The sequence below is a fragment of the Furipterus horrens genome, unplaced genomic scaffold (genome assembly GCF_987537825.1).
Source record: "Furipterus horrens unplaced genomic scaffold, mFurHor1.1.pri manual_scaffold_2, whole genome shotgun sequence".
In the NCBI taxonomy this organism is placed as follows: Eukaryota; Metazoa; Chordata; class Mammalia; order Chiroptera; family Furipteridae; genus Furipterus; species Furipterus horrens.
Window position 1 is genome coordinate 121,601,929 of NW_028327172.1, and position 13,739 is coordinate 121,615,667.

The 13,739-nt window shown below is 36.4% G+C and overlaps 1 pseudogene; it reads left to right on the forward strand.

The window, feature by feature from the left end:
• The first annotated feature begins 11,200 nt into the window (after nt 1-11,200).
• Nucleotides 11,201-11,506, forward strand: LOC150019394 (small ubiquitin-related modifier 1 pseudogene; annotated as a pseudogene).
• The last annotated feature ends 2,233 nt before the right edge of the window (nt 11,507-13,739 follow it).

The following is a 13,739-nucleotide window of genomic DNA, read 5'->3' on the forward strand; positions in this document are numbered from 1 at the left end:
TGTTTCTCTCCCTCTTTTTCTCCCTCCCTCCTGCTCTATCTAAAAATAAATAAATAAAATATATTTTTTAAATTTCCTACATATGCAGCTATTAAATGGCAACTAGTTTTAGCTCTCACTTTGAAGGCTTCTTAATGTAATATAGGATAAGTTTCTAAATGAGGCAGTAGTTCAACTGTGATCATTTTTCACTTTACATATCACAAATCTCATATATACCTGAGGGATACATATCTGCATGGTAATTCAGCAGGATGTTTTCTGAAAATTCTTGAAAAGATTCTTCAACTCAAATACAAGGGCATAACTCACAGTATTCTGAATGGAGGAAGTATGTTATACATTCGGCCCAAGTAAAAAGAGATTTCCAGGGGGTCTGATGCCTCTAGCCATCTGATGCAAAGCCGATGGTGAGTCTCTGCAACCTCGACCTTGGTGGCTCAGCCTTTGGGATGCCTATCAGCAAACTATGGATTGTGTTTTATTTCTTGAAACGACATCGTATCAAAGTTCTTTTCCTATCTTTTCACTATCAGAAGGGTCCCTGAGAACAAGTCAATTTTTTTTGTTTTTTATGCTTTTTCTTTTATTTTTTGGTTTTTCAATTACAGTTGTCCCATTTATTTCCCCAGTGCTCCCCCCCACCCAGCCCACCCCTTCTCCCACAATCATATCCCTCCCCGTTGTCCATGTCCATGAGTCATTTATACACGTTCCTTGACTAGACCCTTCCCTTAAGAAGAGAAGTCAATTTGTTTTAAAGCAGTTTCTCGGCAGTTACTTAGAGGAAGGCACCATGGGGTGTCAACACAACCACTTGAGCAATCAGAAGAGAGGGCTTAGGAGGGGGTGGTGCAGGGCTGTAGAGCACAGATTCAAAGGTCCACGTGTTTCAGTAAGTCTGTTCTTAAAGCTCAGAAGCCTTAAATATAAAATCCCAGGTGTAAAACAACTTGTTCTGTCATAAAGTGACAGCAAATACCAAGATAACTCCTTCAAGAGTCTGTGTTTGTCTAGGGGTGGGGGTGGGAGTAGGGGTTGGGGCAGAGGCAGAAAATTGGTCACCAGATTTTATTGCATCATCATTGTTGTTTGGTGGAATGAGTTAAGGTAAAAGATTTAGGAAAAGCTGTGCAAACCTCTGGGGAAAAAATATCTATTCTAGTTCATTGACAATTGTTTAATTGGGTTGTTGGTCTTTTTGTCATTGAGTTGGGTAAACAAATTTTAGTGTATACAAACAATGGAATATTATTCAGCCATAAAGAGAAATGAAGTTCCTATACATTCTATAATTTGATGGACATCAAAAGCATTATGCTAAGTAAGAGATGCCAGACACAGAAGGCCACATGTTGTGTGATTTTTTTTACACAATATATTCGGAATGCGCAAATCCACAGAGACAGAAGAAAGAAAAGTGTTGTCATGGGATAGGGGGAGGGAAAAATGGGAGTGATTACTTAAAAGGTATGGGGTGTTCTTCTGGGGTGATGAAAATGTTTTGAAATCAGAGAGGTGGAGGTGACACATTATTGTGACTGTGCTAGATGACACTGGATTGTATACTCTGAAATGGTGAATTGTATTTTATAGGAATTTCGCCACAATTTTTTAAAAGGAAAAAGGTAGGTCTAATGAGGTTGAAAATAACTGCTCAGGGGTTCCAACCCATTTTTATTCCATTAACCCCATTAACAGCCATATGAGGCCTGTGAATTAATCTCAAAATAATATTTATAAATGTATATAATAAAATATAGCATTAAAGAGTAAACCAATTATATTGACCTATATTTGCAAAAATATTGAGTTGGCTATAAAGTTAATTGCATTTCTTCTGTAAAATAAGACACATTTTTCTTTATTTTCACCAACAATTCTTGATTTATATATTTTGAGTATGCCAGCTATCTCTCACTATTGACGTCTAGTGGGTAGAGGCCAGGGGTGCTGCTAAACATCTTCCAATGCATAAGACAGCCCCACAGCAAGGAATTATTTGGCTAAAATATCAATAGTACCAAGAAACTTTGCGAACCACTTTTGACATGTTTAATCAGTCACAGCAACTTCTCCATACACTGCAAGAATCTTTTTTGTGTGTATTTCAGTTACGTTTTCACATTTCTTGAAATAATAAAGCATAATACACTGAAAATGTGTGTATCTTCTTCCATCTTCAATATTTAAATGGCTGCACAAAAATTCACCAATTTTGATAAGTTTTTAAAAATGCACGCTGATATGACAGCTACCACATTATAATCTAACAAAATTGTTTCTAATGAAGTTAAAGACAACTAAGCACTACTAGAACCATTGTACAGAAAAAAACATAATAGACTTTTTGGCCAACTCAATATTTTTTTAAAGACATTGTGACCTAATAACATAATGCTTCTTCACTGAAGCATTAAGTTACTAGACCTAGCAGCAGACCTTATAAACTACCATAATTTTGAAGTAGTGATGAGTGTAAAAATTATTTAGAGGCATCTGTTGCATCAGGAAAATGATATAACAATTATATATCATTTATACTGGAGACAAAAATCATAAATACTATTAACATTACTGTCGAGTTTGTTGCTTACATTCATAAATGATAAATTTTAGTTAGAAGTAATGAAAATAAAGATGTAATCTTATAAAAATCCAAATTCAATGACCCCCTAAATTCTACCTCAGAACCCCTGGTGGGAAAGACCTAGTAAAGGAAGAGGCATTTAGTCTTTCTCCTTTGTCTTTGGAGTCTTCTTTAAGACTGTTATGATTGAAGAGCAGATAAGAGATTAATCTCCTTATTTTTTAAAATGCTTTTCTTCCCTGTTTTAAAAGAGATGTTGATCCAAGTTTTGAAGAAACAAATGGTCCAAAAATCAAACTCACCCACCAAACAGAGACATAATTGCTGGAAAGATGAGAAATTAGTTTTATTTCACCTTTGTCTGGAGAAAAATGTTGTTAGCACGTAGCAGTTCTTTTCTGAATGATTGTATATATGTGAAAATAATCCTGTGTCCTGGGGCCCATGTACCTCTTAAAAATAGAAGATAATCAAGCTGTTTTTAGCCAAGTTCCAATGATATGCATTATACATTTGGTATTAAGCTTTTAGTCTTCCTGTCACTAAATTGGATGTAATAAAATTTATCCATCATACAAGAATCACATGTGATTTAACTACACATTGTTAAATGGCATGAAAAAAATAAAAAGTTTGCTTGATTAAGTATTATTACTGCTTGTAGGCTAAAATAATCATGAGAAATTTCAGCACCAAATGACACATTATAAATCCCTTGTAATACATATTATAAATATAGTAATCATGGTAATACTCTAATCCAATTCAAGGGTGAGCTATAAATTGGTAATAATAGGCCCTGAACAAAATGTAATGAGGCAACCCATTTTCTCTGCCCACTTTCTAGATTTTCCCTTTAGGCCATAAGCAGTGGAAATTAATTTTCTCTTTAAATGGCTTTACCATAGAACTTCTTTTTTTCTCTCTCTCTCTCTCTCTTTTATACCATGCTAATCATATGGAATGATGATTTTCAAATTGGATTCTAAAGAATCCTGGGTTCCAAAGGCAATTCCCTGAAATAAGTTTCAAGTAATCCATTGAAAGAAATAAGAGACAGGATTACTTTATATCAATCCTTATGCCCACAACACAAAAGAATGGAGGATGGTTTTATAATTTCCGTTGACGATGCCTGTGTTACAAACTCAATAGCTGATGAGTTTCCCTTGTTTGGAAATCATACTTTTAGAAAGAGAACTCATCCTTTCCTTCTCTCCTTTATTCATCCCTTCATTCACTTAACTAATATTTACTAGAGATATGCTATGTATCAGGAACTATGTATCAGGAACTGGGTATAGAATGATGAAAAAATAGGACAATTATTGGCTCTCATGGTGTTTAGTGTCTGGTGAAGAACTCAGGTGTTAAATAAGTACTTAGATTTATTGATAGGATTAAAATTTATTGATGGGATAAGTGCTGTGATGAAAATGTAGGAAGTTATGACAGAAAACAACAGGGAGACTTGATTTAGCCTGAAGATCAGGGAAGGCCTCAGTAAGGATATAGCATTTTAGCTGATACCTAAAGGAGAAGTAGGAGGCAGCCAAGGGAAAAAGGCAGAAGAAGAGAATGTGCAAATGTCCTGATGCAACAGTTGCCTGAAACATATTTTCTGAGAAAATATTTGCCACAATGTATGACATAAATATTTTCCACAGTATGGATTCTCCAGGAAGCAGAACCTGGAACAGAATATTTATAAAGAAATTTCCTTAGGATCAATCCCTGTGGAAGGCAAAGGAAGGATTCCGGATTTGGCCAAGGGAGAAATTCAATTGTAGTGCAGACCCAAGTAATAGCCTTGGCTGACCACACAGCGAGATCTAAGGATGAAAGGGCCTGTTAGAATTGTCCCCTAATGGGCCAGAATGGCTGGACTTTATAACCTTCTTTCCATCACATTTGTCACTGATATAAGCCCTTCGGGTAAGGGTGTGAGCTTGGGCAAGATAACCCTGCAGCTGATGCCATCCCTGAAGGGACTGCCAGTCGAAGGCTCTGCGCTAACAGCACTCCCTGTAGCGCAGGCAACAAGCGCCTCCTTGAAGGGGGATCTGTGTGACATAGCTTTGTGTCCATCACAGCATTCAATTTTATTTAAAAAACTTACAAATTCATGAAAAGAACAATAACCCATTGATAAAATGAGTAGAAGACAAAAAACAGGCAATTCACAGAAAAATTACATTATCAATAAATATATAAACAAATATGTGCAACCATTAGCAATAAGGAAAATGCAAACATTCTAGAATGAGATGTCTTTTTGGTTGAATAACTCATACCACCCATAGTACGTGAAAGTGTAGTTACACTGCTGCTCATCCCAGGGTGTCTGGACAGCAGTCCCTCACAATGTGGGGTCAGCTTCCTCAGTGCAGGAGCAGCCCTGTTAGATGGTGCATCAGGGTTTGCAGTAACAAAGGTGAATGTCCACACTGGGTGTGGGGGTGGTGGTGGCAAAATTAAACTATTAAATGGATTGATTCAACTGAATGTCTTCATAGTCCATGGGAAAAGCAAACAAAAATTTCTACAGAAGTTCATCCTAAATACATCCCATTTTCTAGTGTTCCTTTCTGTGGCTCAGCTGTTCCTGGGGGAGGAATTAAAATTTTGTTTGTTTGTTTATCTGAAAAAGAACATACCTGTGTTTACATATTTGCTAATAAATATCGAGAAAAATCTGGAAGGACATCCCTGAAGCTTATTTCTGTGTTTTTTAATTGTCGTTACAGTAAGCAAGTATTACTTTAGTATTAAAAAAAGGCTTCAAATGATTTTCCAAGCAAAAGTGATGTCCTCCAATTGCTCACCATTTTAGAGCTTCATCTAAACCCCATAGGGACAGTCTCTTTTTACATGACCCTATGAGGCTCATTAAACCACAGTTCTGACCCCCTCCCCCTCCAAAACAAATGTAGACAGAAGTAAAGCAAGGGAGGAAGATAGGACAAAAAACAGTCCACATCGAGTGAATCACAGTGAGTGACAGGACAGTAGTAGGGAGAGCATGGAGAGCTTTATGAGACATTTTGAGGATTTTAGAATTTATCCTATATATAGTGGGAAACCAATAAAGTGTTTTAAGCAGCATGTGCTATGATTCAAATTCTGTTTCATAACTACCACCTTGTTGGTGTGTGGCCAATAAACTAGAGGGGTGCAACTGTAGTATAGCATCTAGGGATCTGGTTAGGAGGCCACTAGAAGAATCCAAACAAGATAGAATGGCATTGGGAGTGGCAGAAAGAATGGTGGAAAAATAGAAAAGGTAGAGAAGCTGAGATAGAAACAGATTTCCAGGGTGGAGGAAAGAACAAATTTAGCACACAGGTAGATGTGAGAGTCTAAGAGAAAGAAGAAGGACAAAGAAAACTGGATTTGGAAAAGAAAAGGAATTAAGCAGAACTGTGAAGCTGGGGAAGAATGAGTTTACGATACAAGGGAAGAAAGTTAGAAAGCTGGGTGGGGCTGTAATTTGGAGGCCATAAATCCCTAGTGATTTGGGCACTGACTAAGGAAAAATTTAAATGTTCATACACTAATAAAATTAAATATTATATCCATTTTAAAATTTTTATTAAAAACTCAATATCTGCCACTGTGTTGAAGCATGTTTTATTTACTTCCATGTTATTGAAGAGTTTCTCTTTAATTATAAAATATCAAAATTACATGAGTCATGTGCTCAGTGGTACCTGGTGTGATGCAGCACATATGAACAAACTTCAGTTGAGGACAACATTTGTGAAGCTAGCTTATTGTGCTTTTTTTGACTTACCTTCTAACTTACTTAATCTAAAATATAACTTTTTAGAGACGCTATTGTAGTTTTTAAAATAAAGAACTTTTCTATCACAAATGAAATAAATAGTAATATCCATAACACAAAGAAGTATACCTTAATTAACATACTTTGGTAGTAGCCATAATTGGAGTTATAAATTTTATGTAATAAATGACTCTCCTCAGCCTTATCTGGGTCTCAGCTTCAAAGCAACACAAGGAGAAGTCTAGAAATTAGAGTCTGTATTGTTTAAGGACCTGGAACAAAGAGCAGCAATTGTACATCCTACCCATGTTATGGATACCAGCTTCATTTATCAGAGTGATTCCTGGGTTCTGTGTTCAACAGACCTTATATAAGTCCGATCTGGGTTCATAACTGCCTACAGGCTAATACCAACAGCAGATCCTCCTTGTCTGCAGGATGAGCCAGTAGCTCAAACAGCAATGGAATGTGGGCTTTCTTGAGTCATCCAGGACTAAGTTTGGCCTCATCTGAAGAAGGGCAAAGGGGAGATGGAGAGGGCAACTGAAAATAGATTGAGGCCACAAAATCAGGAAAATTATGAGCCACCAGATTATAAACCTGAAACTGCCCTTCGGGTTTGAGAAGAAATGGATAGATATACAACGGTCTTTAATAATCTTTTTAGGACAGTAAATGATCAACTAGAATGCATAATTTTTGTATATATACTTACAAAAGCTCTGACCTAATTCTAGCATGTATACTAATAAAGTATATCTATCCTATTATAACATACATATAATTTATGTGCAATATTATTTATTATATGTAATTTTATTTTTTTATCTTTTTCCTTTATATTTTCTCTCTTTTAAAATACTTTTTTTCTTAAGCTTACTTCTAAGTGAAAATAATATCTAAATTACCTAACTAGTCTGCTCTACTCTTCCTGGCTGGCTTTGATGTCACAGTGCCATCTACTTTATCACAGATACATGATATTTCCTTAGAGAAACCTAACTGCTATCACACCCCATTAAGAAAATGCTAGCAAATGATTAGCCTCATTTTCTGAAATCTTTTTCTTTCTTTCTTTCTTTCTTCAATGACTAAGAAATCATCTATTTTTTTAAGTAAAACTTCAGAAATAATACCTAAAAAACTTCACATTTATCACCTCAGAGATTCCAAAAAGAAAATATATATACAGTATAAGTAAAAATTACATCAAGTAACTCAGCCTTAAGAAGATGCATACAGAGGTGACTGAATTAAAGTGCTTTTCTTATAACTTTTGGAAACCTACAGTTGAGTCTTATCTGTAAATATAATATTTTGTTTAATTTCTGTTAGCTTTTCTTTTATCTAATTACCAGTAAAATTTAAATTTTCCATCCTGGAAATAAAAATTGAGTCTTTTCTCAGACATTAGACAAGAGAAATGATGATAAAGTATTTAATCCTATTTTGACAAAAATTCAAATGAGCATTTATCTCTTATTTGTAGCTGGCATGCAGTTATTTCGATTTCCCTGCCTTCACTCAAAACATTTTAGTAATATTTTGGGGACATGTCCCCCAGATCAGGTCACCAGCCACCTAAAAAATATTAGTCTCAAGGAAGTGCAGATCAATCTAAGAAACAGCAACAAACAAGAAGAGTCACAAAAATGGGGAGACAGAGAAACAACCTCCCATTGAAAGTAAAGGAGAAATCCCCATTTAGAGTGCTAATGAAATGGAGGAAAGCAAACTATCAGACAGGTAATTCAAAACATGGATCATAGGGAAGTTCAATGAGATCAGCGAGCTCAAAGAAAACTACAAAGAACTCCAGGAAAACTACAAGGAACTTACTGAGAATTACACCAGCATGAAAAAGGACATAGAAGCTATTGATAAGAACAAGGAGGAAATGAAGAATGCAATTTCTGAATTGAAGAACACAGTAGAAGGAATTAAAAGCAGGCTAGAGGAAGCGGAAAATTGGATCAGCAAGCAGGAGAACAATGTAGAAAAAAATTCCCACAGTACAACAAAACAAAAAAAGACTGAAAAACAATGAAAAGGTTTCAAGAGAGCTGCAGGACAACAAAAAACATAATAATATTCATATCATAGGAATACCAGAAGGAGAAGAAGAGGAGCAATGGATAGAAAACCTGTTTGAAAAACTAATGACAGAAAACTTCCCTAACTTGATGAGGGAAAAGTCATGCAAGTCCAGGAAGCACAGAGGAGGAATCCAAAAAGGCCCACACCAAGACACATCATAATTAAAATGGCAACATTGAAAGACAAAAAGAGAATCCTAAGAGCAGTAAGAGAGATACTGCTAATAACATACAAGGGAGCTCCAATAAGGCTATCATCAGATTTCTCAACAGAAACACTACAAACCAGAAGGGAATGGCAAAAAATATTCCAAGTAATGAAAAACAAAGGTCTACAACCAAGAATACTCTATCTAGCAAGACTCTCATTCGAAATGGAAGGTGAAATAAGGAGTTTCCCAGACAAAAGAAGGCTAAAAGAATACATCTCCACCAAACCAGCATTGCAAGAGATGCTAAAGGCTCTGCTTTAAGAAGATGAAGAAACAGAGAGAGACAGAGAGGAACACGAGTACAAAGGGGGGAAATGAAAATGAATAAGTACCTATAATAACAAAAGAATTTATGCACCCCTGTGTTCATAGCAGCGCTATTTACAATACCCAAGTGCTAGAAACAACCTAAGGGCCCATCTGTAGATGAGGGGATCAAAAAACTGTGGTACCTTTACGCAATGGAGTACTATGTAGCAGAAAGAAAGAAGGAACTCCTACCATTTGCGACAACATGGATGGAACTAGAGAAAATTATGCTTAGTGAAATAAGCCAGAAAATAAAACACAAATACCATATGATGTCACCTAATACAGAAGACTAAGGAACAACACAAACAAATGAGCAAAACTGAACCAGAGGCAAGTAAACAAGGAGCAGACTAACAGTGACAAGAGGGGGTGGGGGAGGAGAAAAAGGGGTAAGAAGGGGAAAGGTCTAGTCAAAAAAAACGTATAAATGACCCATTGTCATGGACAATGGGGTGGAAATTGACTGTGGGAGAAGGGGTGGGCAGGGTGGGGATAGCAATGGGGGAAAAGGTAGTACAACTGTAACATAAAAACAAATCAAAATTTTTAGCCGAAAAAAATTAAAGTAAAATAAATAAATGAGCCAGCAAATCCCCCCTCCCCACCCGCCAAAGAAACTTCACATGTAGGAAAGTGAACAAAAGAAAATGTAAAGTATAGAAATGCAATTTTAGTGAATATTAGAAGGACAAGGATTTTCCTTCACACTGTATATTTTTCTCCCTACCTGATCCTTCCAGAATTTGGCATTCTGAAGAAGTAAGCAATGATATAAGGTTCTTTGCATAAAACTAATAATACCAGTTGTTAATAGAGGTTTTGCTGACCAAGACTTTGACTGGAATGTTATGCCTAAAGGAGACATGCTTGGGCTCTGGTTGTTACAAAAAAACCCAGAGGGATTGACTTTCAAAGGTAATAAAAGCCCACAAGAAAAAAGGCCTGGTACCTTGGCTGGTTGTGCGGTCCATGGCAATCTCTCCAGGGAAGGAACGAAAGTTGCTTTCCTGAAAGATGATTAGAAGGGACCTTAAGGCACAATGGAAAACCTGAAGGACTTGGAAAAGACAGGTGTTTACAGGCAAGGCTGAATGCCAGGTATGTGGCTCAGCTTCTGTGCCCTGAAGGGCAAACTGAAGGTCGCCCTAAAGGTTCCTTGTGTAAGTTCCAGCAAAGCAGACTTAAAGATCATATGTGATCATTTTCTGCTCCTGTTATGTTTATGCAAATGAACAGTATAAATTAAAACTGGACTTAATGCAGTCCCTTTAATGACAAGGAGAGTAATCTTAAGGAGAAAAATCGCGATTCAAGGAAAATCACAATGCTCAGTGGTAGACTATAAACTAGTGCAGCTGTCTTTAAAGTTTATTTTCATTTAAAGTTTGTTTTCATTTGAACGTTAAACAAGATCTGTGACATCATCAAAGATGCTTAATTTACAGGCAAGAAGAATGTCAAATGCCTTGTAACTGGATGTCTTCCCAATAAGACATTCTCACAGATCTAGAGACTGGTTTGTGGGTTATGTAGAAAAAAAATATATTAGTCTCATCATACCATTTAAGACCCCAACATGTTATTACTGAGTGAAATTACAGGTCCTTTACCTGCTCCAAATGACCTTTAGTTTAAAAAAAATTACTCAGAGGACAAGCATTTGACATCACTGAGAATATTCCCAAAAGAATACCATAGGCTCTGGAGGGTAAGGTGGGTAAGAATACTCACAGATGGTTGCCCTTTCAAATCATCTTTATGTCTCTCATCTCATTTATTGCTCATGACTTTCCTTGGGTATTATTAAGTACATACAGGGAAGGAAACTGAAGGCTGAAGAAGTCTTTCTGTCACTCATTTCCTAATTTGATGTTTATGCGATGCCTACTATAGGACAACATTGGCAGATCAGATAAGTATGTTTAAAGTTACATGGCTATAACAGGCAAACCAGAACTAGAACACAGATTCATTTTTTTGCTCTATCATACTGTCAGTGGCAGATTATATATTCTAAAATATAAAAATCATCACTAATATTTCTCATTCCACGTGCTCTAGAAACTTGTCACTCTCCTTTCAAGAAATGAAGTGTGGAGAGGCGGTATTGTGCTGTGGGGAAGAGAGACGGATTTGTAAACCCCGGAGCAAGTTTCTGCCTACCTGAGGCCACTGCTGTGCGGAGACCCCAGGTGAAGCCATCATCATGTCTGACCAGGAGGCAAAACCTTCAGCTGAGGACTTGGGGGATAAGAAGGAAGGAAAATACATTAAACTCAAAGTCATTGGACAGGATAGCAGTGAGATTCACTTCAAAGTGAAAACGACAACACATCTCAAGAAACTCAAAGAATCATATTGTCAAAGACAGGGAGTTCCAATGAATTCACTCAGGTTTCTCTTTGAAGGTCAGAGAATTGCTAATGATCACACTCCAAAAGAACTGGAAATGGAGGAAGAAGATGTGATTGAAGTTTATCAGGAACAAACAGGGGGTCATTCAATGGTTTAGATATTCTTTTTATTTTATTTTCCCTTAGTCCTTTTTTATTTTTAAAAATAGTTCTTTTGTAATGTGGTGTTCAAATTGAATTGAAAACTGAAACCCCCATATCTTTAAAACATCTGGTAATTTGAATTTTAGTGTAGTTTCATTATTGTTTTGTTTTCAGTGTGCTGATTTTTGGTGATCAACCCCCCCCCCCCCTTCCATATTGCCCTCTCCTTTTTAAGTATCACATGTGTGCACAGGGAGGCCACTTTTTTCAGGACTCTGCATTTTCAGGCTTGTGATAAATGAGGTCAACCAATGCAAGTGTTCATAATGACATTTCTAATTGTCCCTGAAGTTCTAGAATGTGATTGCTTCCCTCCTGGATTATAATTTTCAGTGGGAGATGGAAGTTTTGCAGAGAACTGAACCATGGAGAAATGACCTTTCCTTAACTTGAAGCTACTTCTAAAATTTGAAGGTCTGGACCAAAAGAAGAGGAATATCAGGTTGGAGTCGAGATGACAGAAAAGGTGAGAGTAAAGACGAACTCCAAAAATGGCTTCATTGAAGAGCAAGCATTTTAAGAGTAAAGAAAAATCTTGTGAGAAGATCCCAGAAAAATTCTAATTTTCACTAGCAGTTAATAAAGTTATTAAAGCAGAAATGTGTACAAAAGAACACTGCTCTTTTTTATTTTATTTGTACTTTTTATCCTGGGATATAGGTTTTAAATGGACATTGTCTGTACCAGCTTCATTTAAATAAACAAAATATTTGTAAAAATCATCAAATAAAATAAAAAGAAAGAACTGAAGTCTAATTCTCCTCTCTTAGAACTGTAACTGGTCGAATACAGTGGCAGAAGTGAAGTAACATGATTTCCAAGGCTAGCTTTGATTCCATGAGCTAGAATACTTGCTCTTAACACCTTTCACTTAAAGTAAGCAATCCATGTGCTCTATGGCCACCATGCCATGAGGAAATCCAAACTAACCTAGATAGAAAGACCACTTGGTAAGGCTATGAAAGCAAGATACCTAGCCAGCCCCCTCTGCTTCAGCACTCCCTCTGTTCCAACCTGGCCATAGTCTGACTGCAACTCTGTGAGAAACTCAATGAGCCAGACCATCCAGGTGAGCCTTTTTGGAGTTCCTAATCCACAGCAATGGTTAACCAGAGCACTACTATAAAGAAAAATCTAAAATGTGTGATACCTATCTGTATGGTACTATCCCTCTTCACCACATGCATACACATGCACACTACCTCACTCACCACATTACGTCTTTCTTCATAACTCCTGTCTCATCTACTCCATTCTAATGATAATTTTCCCCTTGCTATATTAGAACCATCAAGCCTATGTCTTTCTCCTGCCTTTTGCACTTGCTTTGACTTAACCCCTTCCCATGCTAACCACCTGGTTTATTCTCTGCATTGTGCAAGTTCTCTGTTCCAGTGAGCCCACTCCCGATTATTCTACATAAAATAGAAACGCCTCCTCTCACAGCCAGCATTCTCTACTTTCAACCATAGTGCTTATCCACATCCCACTCATTCTGTATATACTTTTTAGTTTATGTATTATCTGTCCCCCCTCACAATAATGCAAGCTCCATGGCAAGGATTTACTCACTGCTACCTCACTAGTACCAACATCAATGCTTACTTAGTACATGGCAACTGTAGAGTAAATGAAATAAGTAACATAAGATTTTAATTCTTTTTAAAAGTTGTGTAACTCCCATAGCCTTCTAATAGAAATATAATGTGAGATACGTGTGTAATTTTAATTTTTCTAATTGATACTTTTTAAACAGTAGAAGGAAGTATCTGAAATTAATTTTAATCATATATTTGATTTAACCCAATATATCTAAATCATTATTAAGTAAATAATCAACAAAATTATTCATTATATGTTTTACATTTTTGTAATATTTTCCAAATTTGGAGTGTATTTTATGCTTATTTCAAGTGTTCAATTCAGACTAGCCACATTTCAAGTGCTCAGCAGACATATGTGGCAAATGGCTACTTATGGACAGTGAAGTTATAATGGTGAACAATTGCAAAGGGGGGAATGCAAACTGCTCAAACTCCAGAAAGCTATGAGGCATGTGGCAAGAGGTGGAATGAAGAGCTTTCAATTTGACAAAGCTATATAGGACAATAGTAGCTGTGAAATATATCCAGGAGCACTTAAGGCAAACAAGTTGTTTTATAAAAAATCTGGAGATTTAAGAAGATG